The 21,226-nt window shown below is 40.5% G+C and overlaps 1 protein-coding gene across 15 annotated transcripts in view; it reads left to right on the top strand.

Annotated features, from left to right (window-relative positions):
- The window catches only part of GRM7 (glutamate metabotropic receptor 7), an 840,756-nt gene that overhangs the window by 388,853 nt on the left and 430,677 nt on the right, over positions 1-21,226 (top strand). The gene's annotated exons all lie outside the window — the stretch shown is intronic.

Here is a 21,226-nt window from a genome sequence, read left to right as displayed (position 1 = left end):
CTCTTACTATAATCATCATACCAACTGGAAGAAGTCTTGGTAAAGATATCTTTTACAAAGGGCGCTCCTCCTCTGCCCCTCTGCACCACTGATTGCATGAGGTGTGGACATTTGACCAAATCATACGTTGCAGCACTGAGAGGAGAAGCCAGTTAGCCTTGGTGTTGGCTCTAAGAGTTGCCGTCACAGCCTTCTCTGGACGAATGCAAGCTAAAGTTGTGAGGGAGCAGAAACCATGAGGAAGCAGAGGAAGTTCTCTGTGGAGACTGGAGTGTAAAGATGAGAGGAGGTTGGAAGGTAAGACATCAAGCAGCCATAAGGTGTGCCCTAGAGAGCAGGTGAGGAGCAGGTACCCTTGACCTTCATGTCTTTTCAGCTCCACTCCTATAAGACCCTGCTGACCACTGTTGCCATGATGTGACTGCTTCTCCAGGGCTCCTTACCTTCTGATGTGTATGTCTGTGTCCGTGTACGTAAGAGAGAAAGCTTGAGTTGGTTTATATTCACTGAAACCAAAGAACTGAGAGTCTGAAGAGCCTGTTGAGTTGTGCTTATGGTTTTTCCTGCTGGGAACCAGTTTTACCAAACACATGGTCATATCTGGACTGTTTCTCCTGGTGCTGAAAACCGTGGCCCATGTCCCTCCCTGGAACACTTCGCTGTTGGCTCAGTGTCAGAAAGGGGGGGCTGGTGACTGCAAGGGAACCTCAGCAGCCTGAGTTTCTTACAACGCCTGGATGGTCCCATCAGAAATGGGTGTTTGCTCTATTTTATTTTAATCGCTCTATCAAAATAAAAGCTACATTATTGGTTCTTTGGAAAGCCAGAAATATTTAGCATTTTATATCTTCATTAGTCATAAAAGCGTTTACCGCTCTTTTATTCTTATGGGGAAAGTTGAATCTATCTACGCTAACGGTAGCTCGGTAAAAGGTAGCATGTTGAGTCAGTGCATCCAGACCTAGACCTGTCGGATAGTCCTTGGTCTGTGAAGGCAGAATGCTGCAGTTAAATATGACTTCTTGTCATACTTCATGTGTGACATCTGGCATATCATGCTCCCTGGATATCAGTTTCATCATTCGGTCAGTGCAATTTTGTCTTTTTTTTTTTTTTGAATTGTGACAGCACTTATGTTGTATAAGTACTAAATGAGTGAGCTTTGGAACCTGTATCCTAGGTTCACATCCTGGCTTCTCTCCTGGTTAGCTACGTGATCGTAGGCAACATATGTGGTGTGTGTGGTGACTTCGTGTTTCAGCTTGTGCATCTGCAAAACTGAAGTAACAGTGATACCTATTTATAGGCTGTCATGAGAGGTAAATACGTTAAAACATGTAAAGCACTGATACAAAGCCTCACAGTGCCTGGCACGTAGCAAGAGCTCAGAAAAGTGTTTACAGTAAGCGTTTATTATCATAGAGTGCTTTGTAAATTCTACGGCACTGTACACATGTGGGGATGTTGAAACAAAGGTTTCTTGAGGCACAGAATGATGTATTTTGAGTTAATCTTCAAAGCACCTACAATTGACAGCTTGCTAATGGTTGAGTCTGTAATTTCTATCTCCTTATATAAAGACCAATTACATAGAAATGGTCCAGAAATGAGCTCTCCTGTGGGACTAAGCAGCTTTATGAAAAAGCTTTTATCACCATTGCCAGACTTGCAGGTAAGGAGAATGCATCCGTTTCTAGGGATTTTAACTTGGCACCTTTCATGGACGCTAAATTTACTCTGAAAAGAAAAAAGAAGATAAAAAGCATCTGTTCTTCTTGTGCTGGCAGAGGTAGCAGAGAATGGTTCTCTTTGGCATCCTCTAATTTACTTAAGCTTTTTCTTCCCCCAGACAGGTGAGTGGTGAGATAATTGATGAGGCTTTCTGGTTCCATACACTTGGGTGTTTCTAAAGCAAGGGTGAAACATGGAAATAAAATTTGTTTTAAAGTATAGTTTTTAAAAGAGAATAAGGCAGAACCTTCCAGAGTCTTTTTGTTTGTTTTTTTTTTTTTTTTACTTATTGTCTTATTCTTTGTAAATCTAATTCTTTTTACAGTGTTAAACAGATATTTTATATGATTTCGTGGTCAAATAGAGAATATTTTATAAGACCTCCTTTTGTGCTCCATACCTCTTCTGTCTTATTAGTGAGGCAGATAGTTTCTCAGTAGTTAGGAATAGGAGACCTCAATGAATTGTAATGTTTCTCCTCTATCCCCTTTATACAGAAATTTTTCTGTGTCATAAAAACTGCTGGATGGAGCAGTACTTAAAAACATGTTTCCCTGATCATTTATCTGCAGGTTGGCATTTTCTATTTGAAACTTCATGGGATTCCTTCTTGTTTTGTTTTAAACGATAGGCGGGCCTCTCACTGTCGCGGCCTCTCCCGTTGCGGAGCACAGGCTCCGGACGCGCAGGCTCAGCGACCATGACTCACGGGCCCAGCCGCTCCGCGGCACGTGGGATCCTCCCGGACCGGGGCACGAACCCGCGTCCCCTGCATAGGCAGGCGGACTCGCAACCACTGCGCCACCAGGGAAGGGAAGCCCTCATGGGATTCCTTCTACCAAAGTTTTCCTAAGAAGGCTGGAGCTGTTTTCTGTTTGTTTTGGTTTTTCGGTATTCTTTAAACTTTGCTCCTCTAAATGTGAACATCAACCAGCAGCATCAACACCACCATCACCTGGGAGGTTTTCAGAAACGCAGAACTCCAGGCTCCACCCCAGACCTACTGAATCAGCACCTATATTTTTAAAACATATCCACACAATTCTTGTGCACGTTAACATTTTAAAAACACTACATTGAAACATCAGAATTCCATTTTCCACAAGCTTTCAAGATGTCTCTTTAAGCCAGGATGATGGACTAGATCAGTATTTCCACAATTACATTTGAGAGTAGGTGTTGCAAGGAAAATGGTGTATTCGCTTTCTGTTTACTGCTATAAAAACTTACCGTAAAAGTTGTGGCTTAAAACAATACAAAACAAGATAGATTATCTTACAGTACTAGAGGTCCAAGACCAAAATGGGTCTCGGATGTCTAAAACCAAGGTGTCTGCAAGGCTGTATTCCTTCTGCAGATTGGAATGAGGAAGAACTTGATTCCTTGCAATTTCCAGATTCTGGAGGCTGACCCCAGTCCTTGGCTTACGGTCACCTTCCATCTTCACAGCCAGTAGGGTAGCACCTTTGAATCTCTCCCTGACTCTTCTACTTCCCTCTTTCACTTACAATGACCCAGTGATTACTATGGGCCCACTAGATAATCCAGGAGCATCTCCCTACCCTGAAGTCAGTTGTCTAACTATCTTAATTCCGTCTACACCCTTACTTTTTCCTTGCCATGTGATGTAACATAATCAATATTTCTGGGATTGAAGAAGTGGGCATCTTTGGGGTGTCATTATGCTGCCTACATAAACAGGATCTGTGAACTAGTAAATCTGGGCAACACTGATCAAACTTAACTAAGAAGCTATCTTTTATGCAGGACTTCTAAAAATCTTTACTGTGTTAAAATCACATTATGAAACACCGAGAGTGAGATATACTGTGCAATAATCCCCAAATGTATTTAGCCAAATACTCTTTTATTTATATCTACAGAAGTGGGGCTTCATTTGGGAAATGTGAACCAGAGCAATTTCCCTTCTTCCTTTCCATCCTATGCAAGGATCAACCAGCACACAATGGAACCCTGGGCTTGGAGATTTAGGCCTAAATTTTCATCACTGGACCTAATCTCAGATTCCTTTAATTGTAGGCAGGTTACTTTACTTTTCTGTTTCAATTTTGATTGGTTTATTGGGAAACCTATATTCACATCTTTAAACTACCACTTACTTTTTATATGACCTTGACTTTAACCTCTCTAATTCCAAGTTCCGAGTTGTGGGAAATGTCAAGAACATGAGTCCTAGGGTCAGACAGCCTGGGTTAGATGCTAATGCGGTCACCTTATGACCTAGAAAAAAGGGTCTTTTTCTTTAACCTCTTTGTGCTTCAGTTTTCACATCTGTTAAATGAAAGAAAGAGTGGTCTCAACCTCGTAAAAATGTGAATTTAAATTAGATAGTGAACATGAAATGTGAAATACAAAGCTTAGCATGCACTAAGTTCTCAGCACAAGTTTGGATGAGGATTTTACTTTTCAGTTACTATTATTAATAGAAAATAAACACAAACACCAAATTCATATGCAAACAAGTAAATAGTTTAAGAAGAATGAGCCCCATGCTTCATGGGGCATCTTGATTTAATGCATATGAAAGAGTACTTTTGACTCTAAAAACCGAGAAAGAATTCAAAGTGAAGACTTAACTGTTCAATGCAACCCAACCAGTGAGAAGAGTTTGGAAAGGCATTTGGCTGGATGAGTTGAGTTTTAAAAGCTTTGGGGCATTATTTGGAAGAAATGCTTTTATCAGCAGTGTCGTTTCAGGGCTTCCCTGGTGGCGCAGTGGTCAAGAGTCCGCCTGCCAATGCAGGGGACACGGGTTCAAGCCCTGGTCCAGGGAAGATCCTACATGCTGCAGAGCAACTAAGCCCGTGCACCACACCTGCTGAGCCTGCACTCTAGAGTCCATGAGCCACAACTACTGAGCCCACGTGCCACAACTACTGAAGCCCACATGCCTAGAGCCCGTGCTCCGCAACAAGAGAAGCCACTAAAATGAGAAACCCATGCACCGCAATGAAGAGTAGCCCCCACTCGCCACAGCTAGAGAAAGCCCACGTGCAGCAACAAAGACCCAACACAGCCAAAAATAAGTAAAATAATTTTTAAAAAAAAATCATTTCAGATGAGTATTGACACACATGTAGCCTGTTGGAGTCAAAATCACTGAAAGATTCTTCAGACTTCAACCCATGGATTTTTCCTGGCAGTTAAAAACTTCACAAAGCAGAATTATTGACAACATAAAACACTTCAGCAGTTTTTTTTTTTTTTTTAAAGAAATAACATGGAGTTCCTGACCTGATACTTTATTTTAAAATTCTAATAAAACCAATTTTATATGAAAGCTGATTCCAGCAACATATTAAACCCATTCAGAAGATTAGGCCTTGTAATTAAAAGTGCTGTCTATACTTTTATAAAGTGACAGTTCAAATATAACTGGAACTACAGTGTCAATATCTTTCTGAGGAAGGAAAGCATAATAGAGAATCTTAATTTGTCTCTATGGCGTCCTAATAACTCATTAAGTTGTGATAGAAAAATGGGCTTTGAAGGAAATTGAGAGAAACACTAATTTCCCCAGGTATAATCAGCTAAGTAGAAATCACAATACTCATAAGCATAGATACACATAGTCACAAAATACTGATGACCAAAGTACCAGAGTAGTTGGCTTCAAGAGTAAAGAGTGTATGGTGTGTGTGTGGGGTGTTTGTGTGTGATGTGTACCTGTATAGTATGTGTGGGTCTGTGTGTGATGTGTGCGTTGTGTGTGGTGCATGTGCGTGACGTGTGTGTGGTGTGTGTGTGTGTGTGTGTGTGTGTACACGTGTGCTTTCTCTTGGATCTGCACACTAGTGCAGAGGACCAATGCTAATAGTCAAACTGGACAGATATGTTTTAAAATATCAGTGCGGTATTACATAATTATAATAATAGGAGGGGCTCTGTCATCTGCTTTGAATAGGGAGATGCAGTTTGTGAAAGTTTGGACCAGGTGAATTTACAAGTTGTGACACCTTCCCTCGCTTTATTGCCATCTGTATTTAATCAAGTCTCAATCGAGCACTGCCTAGGGAACCTAGGGCTGGCTTTTCATGTTCTAACTCAGGTTGACTCCACCTGAGGCTTTGGTGTGAGGCGGTACCTTGTATTTTGATTTGCATTTCTCTGGTAATTAGCGCTGTTCAGCATCTTTCCGTGTGCCTGTAGACCTACTGTTGAAATCAGACTTAATTTACCTCCTGGCTAGTCTTGGGAAAATCACCTTCTCACCTTTTCTTCCATTTATGAAACAAAACTATTGTTTACCTGTGGTGCACTTAGCCTGTTTGACACTCAAAGTAAATAGTTTTTTAACAACTCTTTCCTCTAGGTGACAAAAAAAATTTCAATAATAATCATGAAATGAAATGAATAATATAGTAATAATAGAAGAAAAAGAAGTTCTAGCAGTAAAAATCTTACTTTATTGCATTTCATATGTCTGCATGCTTATAATAAAACAATAAATAAATATACAACAAAAATTACAGTATAGAATAGAAAAACAGTAAGAGATGATACATTTTAAATACATTATCTTTTTTTAAAAGAAGGATAAATATCGTACCTCCATATTGTTTGGCCCGTTATAGGAATAATTAGTATCCCAGTTTCCGTTTGGAAGCTTTAACTTCTGCGAATTTGTCAACTATTTTGTAAAAACTGATCTTTGCATATGCGTGTTCAGTAGACACCTTAGCCAGATTTGTTAATCTATATCTATATATCTCTGTGTGTATATATATATATATATATATATATATATATTTTTTTTTTTTTTTTTTTTTTTTTCTTTTTGGTACGTGGGCCTCTCACTGCTGTGGCCCCTCCCGTTGCGGAGCACAGGCTCCGGAAGCACAGGCTCAGCGGCCGTGGCTCACGGGGCCCAGCCGCTCCGCGGCATGTGGGATCTTCCCGGACCGGGGCACGAACCCACGCCCTCTGAATCAGCAGGCGGACTCTCAACCACTGCGCCCCCAGGGAAGCCCTATTAATCTATATTTGTTCAAAGATGATCAAAGAGCACTTTTTATTAATTTTATTTCAAAAAGGTTTTTTCCACAAGAAGCAATAGATCTACAAATAGTAAAACTCTTAAAGATAACCATAAAATTCAAAATTCATGAAATTCCCATTTCATCAGAAATTCCAGAAATTGCCAGAACACTGATATCTTTATTTCTTTGAGATTAGTTTCTCAAACGTCTCCACATTTGGAGATTTTTCCTTTAAATACCTTTGTCAAAAATTAATCGTAAACATCTATCGTATTTTGTAAGACCTTCTGAATTTTCTGTTTCTGTAAAATTACATAAAATGGTGACCGATACCAGTTATTGGCATTAATCCATTGCTTTAGAACAATTAACAGAACAGAAGTATTTATTGAAATGTTTCTGCGTCTTTACAGTCACTGTGATATGATTGATAATTGCAAATGTACTATTTAAGAATATGCGATATTAGAGGAGTTGGAGGCAAGAACTACGGCTGCTGTGAGCTTGGATTATCCCTAACTGTAATGAACTTACTCTTGAAATGAATATGTTAACTGAATCTGTGTATATCAGGAGCAGCTGCATAATTTGGGATTTTCTGAGTTCAGTTACAAGTAGAATACAATGTTTGTTAAAGGATAAGTGATAGGGGCTTCCCTGGTGGCGCAGTGGTTGAGAGTCCACCTGCCGATGCAGGCGACATGGGTTCGTGCCCCGGTCCGGGAAGATCCCATGTGCCGCGGAGCCTGTGTGTCCGGAGCCCGTGCTCCACAACGGGAGAGGCCACAACAGTGGGAGGCCTGCGTACAGCAAAAAAAGAAAAAAATAAAAGAAAAAGTGATAAAAATGGTGCTCATATATTATCAAAACAAGAGTCACTGCAATTGTTTAGAACTTAGACCAGGGGTCAGTAAACTTTGACTTATGGGTTAAATTTTTTAAGCTGCCTATTGTTATAAATAATTTTTTTTAATGACCATTTTTTACACATCCTCTAAGGAAGTTGGCTGCTGTCATGCTGCAACAGAGTTGAGTAGCTGCAACAGAGATCACGTGACCTACAAAGTCTGAAATATTTACTATCTGACCCTTTACAGATCCTGACTTAGATCAACCAGAATTTTTTGGAGTGGAGCGTTTTACCTGCCATTGTTTCGAATGGCTAGCCTATGGTTGTAATAAAAAGCACATAACTTATAATTTCTTTTTAAAATTCCCTACGGATGGTGCATCTTTTGTTGCCTGATCATTTGCACCACCCCATTTCAGTATGCCTCTGATTCAACCTGTAGTGTTCTTGTGTTATTTTATTGAATGAAGGTCATAGCTGAGCACCTTCATTCAGTTGGGTGTAGTGCATGGTAAACCTCCCATGCTTTTCCGTGTACTTTCCCTTCCAAAAGCACACAGCCATAAATTATATGGGGAGAATGTCCAAAGACATACGGGTAGTACACTCTAGGTAAAATGTTGTAAGGTGCAGTGAGCATATACTTACAACATCCAGGTAAATCCCCATGTCCCAGAGGACCAGGCAGAACTGAGTGTATATTCTACTACTGCCAACAGTTTAGACGCCTCTAACTTCCACATAGTCCATTGCTTTTTAAAATCTCAGTGTGATGTCAACCTCCTCCTTTTTTAGTTTTTATTTTATATTGGACTATAGTTGATTTACAGTGCTGTGTTAGTTTCAGGTATAGAGCAAGGTGATTCAGTTATATGTATACATATATCCTTTTTCAAATTCTTTCCCCATTTAGGTTATTACAGAATATTGAGCAGAGTTCCTTGTGCTATACAGTAGGTCATTGTTGGTTATCTGTTTGAAACATAGTATTGTGCATATGTCAATTCCCACCGCTTGTGATAAGACAGCTCACACTTTGGTCTGAGAGGAATACAGTATTCTTGATTTTTTTTTTTTTTTTTAATGCCTTCCCACCTTCTATTTACCATCTTTCCTTATGGAATTTTCTTCTTCCCATTTATCTTAGAGTAATTCCTGAAGCCCATCAGTGATTTTAGTGTGTATACAGCATTTGGAGCTTAAGTCTATGCAATGTCATTAGCAGGTAACGTGGGTTGAATTCACGCCATATATGAATATATGGGTTTGGCCAAAAGGTTCGTTTCGGTTTTCCGTACCATGTCCTGGAAAACCCAAACGAACTTTTTGGCCAACCCAGTGGAAACTCTCTTTGGATGTGGATGATTGTGTGCGTTCATTTGATTCTTTTAATTCACAACACTGTCAAAAGGTAGCAATGCAGATCTGATCCTAGTCTCTAATTAAGGTATTTGAATGACACAAACCGTGTACCTTCCCCTCTAGGGACGGAAATTTGCCAGAGCTAGCTTAATGCTCGCAGCTCACATCATTGCAAAGGTGGTTGCTTGGTTCAAGCTAAATTAAAACCCATATTCATTTTTACAAGATTATGTGCATTTTCTTAATATTTTGTATTAAACATTTAACAGCTGGTTGATTAGACTTATTTTGTATAATCACATTTCAAGATGTAATTTGGCATTGTTGGGACAATCGATAAACTTGAGGTCTGTGTGATTGCTGACTATTATACTCTGGGTAGAAAAATTCATTATCTCACATTCTTCCCTTGTGGGTGTTGCTGTGACACTAACCTGCGACTCTTTACCAGACGCAATCCAATTGCAGGCTCAATTGCTTCAAAAGCATGGGTTTTATTTTTATGCACGAAATGTAGACTTCTCATTCATTTTTATTTCATTTATTCAGTTTCAGTAACCCTTTGCATATGCAATGACAGGTGACTATGATGCCCTATCCTCTCTTATTCTTTTTTTCTCCCTTTTGTTAACCAAAACATAAAGCATTAAAACCTGCCCATGGTTTATTTAATCATTCATGTCTCCGTCTAGAACTTGAGGATATCTGCATTCATGTCTCTTCCTTTCTTCTCGTTTATATTGAGGTCATTAAAGGTGTGATTTTATTTATTCCTTTTTTAAAAAAATACGTTTATTTTTAAATTTATTTCTGGCTGTGTTTGATCTCCGTTGCTGTGCACAGGCTCACTCTTCATTGCAGTGTGCAGGCTTCTCATTGCGGTGCTTCTCTTGTTGTGGAGCACGGGCTCTAGGTGTGCGGGCTTCAGTAATTGTGGCATGTGGGCTCAGTAGTTGTGGCACGTGGGCTCAGTACTTGTGGCATGTGGGCTCAGTACTTGTGGCTCGTGGGCTCTAGAGTGCAGGCTCAGTAGTTGTGGTGTACAGACTTAGTTACTCCACGGCATGTGGGATCCTTCCGGAACAGGACTCGAACCCGTGTCCCCTGCATTGGCAGGCGGATTCCTAACCACTGTGCCACCAGGGAAGTCCTATTCCTCTTTTGAATATAGTCTGCGTTTAAGAATGAAAAATCTTTCATTTCTATTATCAAATCACAATAAAAATGAATATGTCACAAAAGGCAAGTATATTTGCAAATACACTGAAGAAAAAATGTCATCTTGGTTTAATACTGACAGCCTCTTCTTAGAACAGGACTTCAGCTTTATCTGGTGCAGTTTTGAGTAAAACTTGGGAGAGGGTTGAAGGATCTGTTTCCCGATTCCTGGATAGAAGGCTTGCACCCCATCTGAGCCAGCATGGTTGATAATATGGAATGAGGTGGATGAGATTGTTTTCAGAACTATCTTGTCAATAAGGCCACATCTCATTTGCAAATGATTCACTGACGCATCTGGAGAGATTTACAGCAGTAGATTCTTCGAAGTCTTAAGTGACCTAAGAGTTCAGGAAGTATTGATTTCCCAAACTCACTGGCCTGGTGTGTGGCTCGAGTTCTTGCGGGAATGCTCTAAAGGAAACAGAAGAGGTGTGAGCAGGATTTCTCCAGGGGCAGGCCAGTACATTGGAACATGGAGGAATCCACGTAACATGTCTTCTTCTGTCCAAGACCCTTGGAAAACTCAGTGAACTCTTCACTCCTTTACTGTTAACACTTCAGTCATCTCCTGGGACGTGGGAAGCATTTATACAAAACCACCCGATTTAGTCACACAAATGAAGGCTGTGATGTGATCCAGCATCTTGCTTTGTCTCTTGTGCTTAAAGAAGTGTTATGCGTGTATATGTTAATCCCAACAAAATAACCAACAAGGACCTACTGTATAGCACAGGGAACGATACTCAATATTTTGTAAGAACCTATAAGGGAAAAGAATCTGAATTCTTTTGCCATACAATTGAAATTAACACAACATTGTTAATCAATTATACTTCAGTCAAAAAATGAGAAGTGTCGTGTGACATAAAGCCTGAAATACTACACTCTTCAGTGAGGGAGGGGAAGAAATTCCTCTTGAGCGTGTGAAAAATGGTGAGCGTTACTTATTTCTAAAGCCATTAAATGCAGAATTCATTTGTTTCCACTTCTTTGATTTGAGACATACGTGCTGATAAATAGCAAGCTTCCTTTAACAATGATAAATGCTCACATTCTTTTAAAATGGCTTTTATTGATATGTGTACTCTTTCAAGTCTCAAGAGAACAATATTTTGCTGCAGTACTGATCTATCTTAGCAGAGACACTAAGGGGAGGTGGGGAACGAGCTGCAGAAAAAGATGCTGTAAATAGCACAATTCTAAAAATTCAGTGTAATTTCTCTTTTAGCATGCAGAGGTCACGATTTCAATGACAGCTGGCCATATGAGAGAGGTCTGATTTTGATATCCAGTATTGTAAACTGTTATTCAAATTGATAGTGTTAATCATATGAAAGGGATGCTTTCTTTATATTTTTTATAAAGTTGAATTCTATGTGTTTAGACATTCCATCAACCGTGCTGCGTGAGCCTTGAGGTCTGAGTACAATGATCCCTTTCCCATTGACAGGATGAAGACTCAATCATTTTTATCCTCTAAGGATATCCAAAGAGAGAGAGATGTTTGTTTTTTGAAAGGGTTGAGTTAAAAATCTCTGGCTCTGCTTCATTAAATGAAAAGATACTATCATAGAAGAGTTAACAAAAATGTTCACTGTTTCGGAAAGTTTGATGGCCTAGAAGGTCATAGGAGTTTTAAGCATTCCATTTATGCTGGTTTATTGATTCACTGAGAGACATGGGATGGAGGAAAGAGTAAGAGTGGGATGTCGGGGGAACCGCATCAGAATCCTCAGAGCTGATGAGGAAACAGCTCTGGACTGAGGGTCAGTTGTTTGCAATTTGTGTCCTGGCATGTGTTGGTATTGGACAAATCAGTTTAACTTCCAAGCTTCTGTCCTCTCATCTATACAATGAATGGGTACCTCACCTTTCCCCACCTCCTTTAGTACTTGGTGGTGTTCAAATAAGGTTACCAAAGGAGAAGGGGGAGGGATATTAGGAATTGGGGAATAACACACACACACTACTATATATAAAATAGGTACCCAACAAGGACCTACCTTATAGCACAGGGAACTCTACTCAATATTTTATAATAACCTATAAGGGAAAATAAGCTGAAAAAGAATATAGATATATGATATAGATATATCTTATATATATATATATGAATATATTATATATATATATATATATATATATATATATATCACTTTGCTGTACACTTGAAACTTAACCCAACATTGTAAATCAACTATGCTTCAATAAAAAAAAGAATGGAGGAATTAAAAAGTGTTTAGAACCAATAAAGGGAGTCCTTATGGGGGAAAGGTATTATTTTAGTGAAAGAACCAATGAAGAATGGCATAAAGCACTTATTAATTTATTCAGGAAAACTAGTAGTGTGGAGATTATTTTTTAAATTACTCTAGTACTGCAAGAAATGCATACACAGATTACTAGGGAATTCACAAAGGTAAGAGCATATCTTTAGAACCACTGCCTTAGAAATGTAATGAAATATTAAAATAGTTCCTTCCTCTCTCTCTCTCTCTATATATATATATATATATACACACACACACACACACACACACACACACACACACACACACACACACATATATATATATATTTATTTATATGTATGCCTGCCCTAAACTCCCACTGAATTTGAATTCTCTGGATGGATTCCCACATAGACATGATATCCAATTATCCCCTAATTTTCAAGAATCTAAAAATGAGTGGTGATATGTACACGTATAACTGATTATAGCAGAAACTAACACAACATTGTAAATCAACTATACTCCAATAAAAAAATTTAAAATAAAGATCACACACAAAAAAATTAAAAAAATAAAACGAATCATAAAATCAGCCTGCTCCATTCCCCCCCCACCACACACACAGCCAGTTGGGAACTTGAATAAATGCAAATAGTGGTTTGGAAAAAGCAGTCATGTTTGAGATTCATGAGTTGACCTCCTTTTTACCGTCCAGGGATGCATAGTGGTCCATGCTTACAGAGTCGCTGCTTGGAGACAAGTGACAACTGCTTCTGACGGCTGAGGCTGCTCAAGCCACGGGGAAAACCAGTGGCTATAAAAAAATCAGCCAGTTTCTTAGTTCTTGTTCAGGGAGAGGAACAGCTTGCCTTCCAAAGGCTTCTTGAATCAGGGCATATTGTTGATTAACCCGCTCACGACCTGCCAAGTTACCAGCTGCTGAGAATAACTTGATGTTTCGTACTGGGATTTTGGTTGCAAGCAAAATTCGGAGCATCTTCGGAGGCCATCACAGTTTTGAGAGAGAATTAAGAGGGAAAGTTGTCTTATTAGTCTGTATCCCCTTGAGAATGAATAGGATATTTTTCTTTTATGTTGATTTCTTTATCCCTAGCAACTAAAAGAGCGCTTGAGACATGCCAGATGCTTAGTGAATTTTCTGCTGAATGAGTGAATGCCTGGATGTAACATGGCAAAGAGGGTAAAACCCAGAATGTAACATCACCAGCTGAGAGAGGATGAAATCAGAAATTTAAGAAGAAAAAAACGTGTTAATTTCGGAGCATCAGCTCTGATGCCGAGTTGGCCGTCACCTTCCCTTTCCAGGGAAAGGGAAGGTCAGCATCTTTAAAATCAGAGAGCTGTCCTAAGTGTGCTTTCATTTTTTAGGTTCTCAGATCAAGCCAGCTAGAATACGCATGGCTCTGTTCAGGACTGCTTTAAATCTCAATGTCTCCCGAAGTAAGATGCAGATTCTTCTCAGGCACAGTGGTGCCCCTGAAATTACTGAACATATTTAAGTGAGATCTGAAGTCTGACATTTCTTGGCCGAAAGAGATGATGGATTAACCTTTCAGTAACCTGTCCAGACAGCACATGAGTTCTACTCTCAGTGAGAGACGTAGTGCTCCCTGGCAGGGGCAGAGGAGAGCATTTTTCACCCAAGCCTGTGGTTTCGTATGGTTTTTGTCTCATGAAGTCTCGTGCAATCCAACCCCAGCCCCATTGTTCTTACCGCTGCTTTTTATTACACGTTGCTATAGGCAAGCTCACCTCTGCAAGCTCCCCGAAACGCTCTGTCCAGTCTGGCTCCTGAGCGTTTCCTTTGAGTGTTCATCTGCTCTTGCTTCCGGGCTTCCTGCTGTCTGTCCTCTTCCCTCTCAATCTAGAAAGGAATCTGCATATGTGAAAGATGATGCAGACAGTCAGTGACTAAGAAAAATCAAAATCCCTGAGCCTATAATTCTCAGGCTTCCAACGAATGTGCCTCAGTCACCAAAATCTTTGCCCACGTCTCCTCTGACCCTGGGTACCTTTTCCCGCATCCACGTGGCTACTCACTGTCTCCCACTCTGTCTCCCTCCCCCCCAGCTGTCTTGGCCACAGATACCAGCAGGTGCCGGTCGGTCGCTTCTTCCCAGCATCTCCCGGCACTGCAGTTGTGATTCCTGGCCTTCTTCCTGCATTGTACCTTTCTTTGAAAGTTTACACCGTCAGGAGTTTTCTCTCCCTTTTATAAAGGGCTGGAAATTCGTTAAAGGCAAGGATAAGTTAGGATTGTGTTCAACTGCACCTAACAGAAAGCGGAATGCTAGGAGTCAAATAAAAGCATGGCTTGTCTTCTCACGTATCAGGAAGCTCAGAGGTCAGTGGCTGCTGCTCAACGATGCTTAACGTCAGGGGCTCTAGTTCTTTCTTTCTGGTTTCCTGTCTTCAGAGTGTTGTTCACCATTTTCCCTGTGGCTGGATGGTGTCAAGGAAGGGAGGGCTGAGCGATCTTATCCGTAACGACTTTTCCAATTTGACTTCTGTCTTCCCTCCATTAAGTATCCTTCCACTGACCCCCTACACAGATGGGAAACATCCCATCGGACACTAAACTTCTTCCATCACGCTTTTATGTGAAACATCCCATTGGACACTAAACTTCTTCCATCACGCTTTTGGTGATTCCTCTAACAAGATGTGTTATGTATGTCTTTATCTGCTTCTATGACATCTGTCATTCTCTCCCTGTAATTTGTGAGCTATATTTTGAAAGACAGAAATCCTACCACTCCGCTGTCATTAAATTTGTGATTTGGGGTGAGTTACTTCAGAATGCCTCTGTTTCCACCTGTCCAAATGGGAATGTTAGCAAAGCTGCCGCATGGGGTTATATAACTAATGAATATGATATAAAGCATTTAGGATGGCATCTGACACATACACAGAAGTTAGTGAGTGTCAGACCTTCTTCTGTGATCAATCTCATCACTATCAACCTCTCCAGACCCCAGTTGCCCCATTTGTGATGGAGAATGGAACACAGTCATTTCTAAGACTCCTTATACTTCCCTCATATATTCCGTCAGAAAAAAAAAAAAAAAAAATTCCTAGAGAGCCTTTCACATAATAGGGTCTCAGTATTTTCTAACGTGAGTTGGCATATCTAAATACTAGAGCACATCTTCAGAGAGAGTGTATCATGTGTGACCTCTGACACAACTGAGTTGCAGACTTTAAATGCTTTCCTATTACTTCTGCTTATTAGATGGAAAAGAATCCATAATCATTCGGGAGAGAAAAGTATTTTTGATGGAAACACTCTGTGGCCTGACTCCTCAAGTTTCTCTTGCAGTTATAGATTGCTCGCTACCACAGGCAGACAGAAGACTGACCAGTGTCCAGCTCCAGATTGAAAAGCAGATGGATTTCTGGCATGCTGAAACTCTTTCCATCACCTCCGCGGCTTGTATGGCCTCACGCTGCTGACAGTGGGCTCTTCAGTCGAGGCCGACGTGTTACGAACGGAGTTGTCCTGTGACTTGCGTCCATTTGCAACCAGTATGATGATGCCGTCCAGTTTTTCCTACATGTTTGTGCCCCGTAGAAATGCGACCGAATTGTCAATTGCAGTGCCAGCTGGCCACTGCCAAATTCCAATTCGTCTTCACACACAAAAGAAAGGCACCTCACAAGTTAGATCCTTAAGCCCGTGGTGTTGAACCAATGTTTTCTCAAATGTAAGTTGCTCACGTGCTGAGGGGACTGGATAACGTCAGGTATGTAACAGAGCGCGAGCTGAATCCCCTCTGAGGGACTAAGCTAGAACACAAGCCGTAGAAAGTTTGCATTCAATAGGGCCGTCGCTTGAGATGAAAAAACTGGTTACATGTTAGAGGTGAGTGTAGCATGCTGAGTTATCAGCATTGTTGAGAAGTAAGCTAACTGACATCTGACCACCAGGTGTGTGTGTGCAGGTGTACGGACCACTTCATTCCTTGCTGGGAGACACACAAGACCTGGATTATTGTCTCACAGTGGCCCATTTCTGGCATGACACGCTTGGTGTGCATTGAGTGCTGGGTCAAATTCGTCTGTGTGCAATACACGTACATTTACCTACCTGCCACATTCTCCCTTGGGTCTGAGGCAAATGAAATGACTGTCTTTCCAGCAGGTACCACTCAAGCCTGCCGGGAGGAAAAGGTCCAAACAGCATGTTTCTCTCTCATCCTGTGTTTTTCAGTCTTCTCTCCTTTTGACAGTTTAGCTTTATGAACGTGACCATTCTCACTACCATGTTAACAGCTAGTTTCTTTCTTCTGTTGAGCTGTTTGATTTTGCTCACCTGCGGGCAGTTCTCTCTCAGACACGGTGAGCACCTCGATTCTGCCACCACGAAACTCCACGCATCGGTTCCCCTAGCGCGCGCTGGCTGAGCCCGAAACCCGCAAGTGCAGGCCACCCCTCCACTAATTGTGTCGCCCAATGGAGTTTGCTCTCATTTGCTTAACCACTCAGTTGTAAGTGAATCCTGATGGGAAGCTGGGTTTCCGTCCAGAATTATTCCCCTTCTCCTGCCGAGAAGGTGGCAACGTGGCCATGTCTTCCCCACAGCAGCCCTAGAACAGTTTGCAGATGGTTTCATCCCTCTATCCTCTGTGATGTTTTCCAGCCTTGGAGCGATTGTGGCCTTGAGACTGTAAGGCTCCATTACCAAGGGATATTTCTCCTGTTGCTCTCTTTCTGCATCACTGGAAACCTTATAACAAAGCAGAATGATGCCTCCCTTCCTTCTTTCTCCCTATCTCCCTATCCTGAGAGCCCCCTAAAAATGTCTGGCTAGAATATCCATGCCTAAGTTCTACCTTTACCTACATTGGCTACAACCCATTTGGAGATACCCCCGTGAATATTTCTCCAAATCTGATCTCCTGGCCACCTGCAGCAGTATCACCTAGAGCAGTGATCTCAAAATATGGCCCCCTGACCTACAACATCAGAATCACCTGGAAATTTGTTAGAAATACAGATTCAGAGGCCTCACCCAAACCTACTAAACGAGAATTTCTGGCGGTGCGGACCAGAAATACGTGTTTTGAAACAACTCCTCCAGGTGAATGAATGCATGAGAACCACTGAGTTAAAGGTCTTGTTAAAAATTCAGATTCCTGGGCTTCCCTGGTGGCGCAGTGGTTGAGAGTCCGCCTGCCGATGCAGGGGACGCGGGTTCGTGCCCCGGTCCGGGAAGATCCCACATGCCGCGGAGCAGCTGGGCCGGTGAGCCGTGGCCGCTGCGCCTGCGCGTCTGGAGCCTGTGCTCCTCAACGGGAGAGGCCACAACAGTGAGAGGCCCACGTACCACAAAAAAAAAAAAAAAAAATTAAAAAAATTCAGATTCCTGGGCCTGCTCCACTACTTACTAAATAAGAATTCGTTACAGATAAGACCCAGAAAGGTAGGTAGGTATAGGTAGATTAGATAGATAGATAGGGGTGTGTGTGTGTGTGTGTGTGTGTGTGTGTGTGTGTGTGTGTGTGTGTACTTAAATTTTATCTTGAAATAATTTTAGATTTACAGAAGAGTTACAAAGATAGAATTCCTATATACCCATCTTCGATTTCCCCCAAATGTTAATAATTTAAATAACTAGTGTACATTTACCAAAATTGAGAAATTAACAGTGTAAAAATACTCTTAACTGCAGACTTTATTCAAATTTCACCAGTTTTTACATGAATGTCTTTTTGCTGTCCAGGGATCCAATCCACTTTTCAGTTTCTCAGTCTTTTATTTCGTGATCTTGACAATTGTGAAAAGTACAAGTCAGGTATCTTGTAGAATGTCCCTCAATTTGAATTTTTTTCTGACATTTGCTCATGAGCAGATGAAGATTAAGGTTATGGGTTTGGGGAAGAGTGAAATACAAATGGCGTCACCCTGATCATCACATCATATCGGGGGGCACGTTAAATCAACATGACTTAGCACTAGTGATGTTAACTTAGTGGTCCAGTTAGAATCTGCTGAGTTTATCCACTGTTCAGTTATTCTTTTTCCTTTTCCATATTCTTAAGCTAGGCACTAAGTCCAGACTGCACTTAAGGGCAAAAAAATTAACCTCCACCTCTTCAAAGGAAGAATATCAAAGAAGTTGTAGGCATATGTTTAAACCACCGGAATAATTAGTAAATATTCGGGGTGAGATTCTTTTAAGCTATATACATGTTCAGTGTCTCCTTATAATGTCCCACATGAATTTTAGCATCCATCAGTGGACCTTGCTTGCAGCGGTTTTTCCTCTAATGTTCTAATGGTGATATTCCATGTCCCTCATTCCTTCAAAATTTATCAGTTGGGATTGTTCTGTGAGGAGGATTCATTCCATCTTTCCTATTTATTGATTATTTTGGTCATTTATTTTTTAATAGTATGGATTCCTGCGTATGTATTGTGTGTATTCTTTGGATAGTCATTCAGTACCATCATTATTTATTTTGTTGCTGATATTATTCTAGCTTTGTTCATTGGGAGCTCTTTAAGGTTGGCTCCTATGTCCTTCTGACATCCCCCCTTCCATTATTTTTTTCTTTTGTGGACTTCTTGCTTCCTGACATGACAAGTTGATCCAGACTTGTCTTGCATGTACTTTGCCGCAACTTCAGAATCACCCGTTTCTCCAAAGAGACTTGGTTCTTTTTGTTGAAAGATGGTATTTCAAAACCAGTCTGGTCACTAGATGTTACTGTGGAGTGTCACTACTTCTAGACTCTCTCAGTGGATAGTGGTAGGGTACCTATGTATGTATGGATACTAGCCCACATATGTATGTATAAGATAACCCACGCATGCAAGCGTCTCACTCTAAGCCACGAGTTTACACTATGTCTGACTCCACCTCACGCCGCATGTTCCATTCTAGCCACATTCTCTTGTTTGCGTTTAAATTCTTTACCTAACTGAGAAACCTGCTTTCCATTGTACACAATTTCTTTCTTGTTTTGTTTGACTCCAGTATGGGTAGCAGATCCAGCATTGCTAACTCGTATCCCTGTGGAAAATTGACAAATTAGAGTACCATTTTATGTGCTGTTCTTCTTGTCTTTATCCTTAGAGTTTCCAGTCATACACTATTTTTAAAAGTAACTTAAGACAACTCCTTTCCTATTCATTCCCTTCAGTGAAATTCTCTGATACATTTATAATGCAGTTCGTTTGTCACAGTCTGCATTCCATTTTAGGATCCCCTAATTTCTTGGTTGATTTTGCATACAGTAAAGTCCAGTTGTTGTGACGCGTTGTTCTTAGGGTTTTGGCAAGTGCCTGGAATCATGTATCTACATCACAGTACCATACAGAGCATGTCCACTGCCCCCAAATGCCCTTGTGCAGTCCCTTTGTAGTCAAGCCCTCCTCTCTCTCCTAACCGCTAGTATCCACTGCTCTACTTTCCACCCCTATGGTTTTGCTTTTTCCTAGAATGTCATATGAATGAATTATATAATATGTAGTATTTTTGGTTTAACTTTTTCAGTTAGCAAAATGCATTTAAGATTCATTCACGTTCTTCCAAGAATCAGTAGTTCCCTTTTGTTGCTGAGTAGGATCCTATTGCCTGGGTAGACCACGGTTAGTTTATCCATTCACCTGTTGACAGATGTCTTAGTTGTTTCCAGTTTTAGTGATTATAAATGAAGTTTCTGTAAACATTTACGAGCACATTTGCGTGAACATAACTTTTCAATTCACTTGGATAAACAGCTAGGATTGGAACTACTGCTTGATATGTTCACTCTATATTTAACATTTTGGAAATGCCAAACTATCTTCCAAACTGGTTGTACCATTGTGCATTTCCACCAGCAATGAATGAGCATTCTATTGCTTCGCATCTTCTCTAGTATTTGGTATTGTTAGTATTTTTTAAAAGCTACTTTAATAGGTATTTAGTAATATATCGTTGTGGCTTTTTCTGCTTTTTTGCGGGGAGGAGTTGTTTAGCTCTTCTTTCTCGTATTTCTTAAAGTAGAAGTTTAGGTTGCTGATATTGGATGTTTCTTCTTTCTGAACATAAGCATTTAATGATATCTATTTCCCTATAAACATCAGTTTAGCTGTAATCTATACATTTTGAGATGTTGCAGTTTCGTTTTCATTTAGTTAGAAATACTTTTAAATTTCCCTTGACACTTCCTCTTTGACACGTGGGTAGTTTAGATGTGTGTTGTTTAATTTCCAAGTGTTCGGAGATTTTCCTGTTTTCTTTCTGTTATTGATTTCCAGTTTGATTCTGTTATGGTCTGAGAGCATAATGTTCTTTTGAATTTAAGGGTTTTTTTCTCTTTTATGACCCAGAAGATGGTCTAGCTTAATGAATGTTCCATTTTCCACTTGAAAAGAATGTCTACTCTTCTGTTGTCCTGGGGATCGCTCTTTAAATGTCAATTAGGTCAAGTTGGTTTTTAGTGTTGCTGGACTTCTATACTTTATAGAAGGACCATCGGTGATTTCAAGCACATTGAAGCTTGAGAGCCATTTAGAGAGAGCTGACACTGGTTGCGATTAAGATGTAATGGAGGTTCACTTTTGGAGTAGAGTTTATACTTCTCTATGCTTATGGAAGCCTAGTAGCTTCCACCCAGTTGTCGATGCTCTGGGTATAAGCTTGTTGATTATGGGTATCATCACACTGCAGAAAGAACAAGCTTTTCCTCTTTTCTCTGCCCCTGGGTCTTCTGCCCATTGGATGACCTTTGGGGCCTTTCCTACAAATAATCCTCTCTACCTCTTTTGTCTATGCCAGCCTTTCTTAAGTTGTGTTTCATAAAACAAACAGACAAAAG

The sequence above is a fragment of the Kogia breviceps genome, chromosome 10 (genome assembly GCF_026419965.1).
Source record: "Kogia breviceps isolate mKogBre1 chromosome 10, mKogBre1 haplotype 1, whole genome shotgun sequence".
NCBI lineage: Eukaryota > Metazoa > Chordata > Mammalia > Artiodactyla > Physeteridae > Kogia > Kogia breviceps.
Note: the sequence above shows the minus strand (reverse complement) of the source record. Positions and strands in the feature narration are given on the sequence as shown.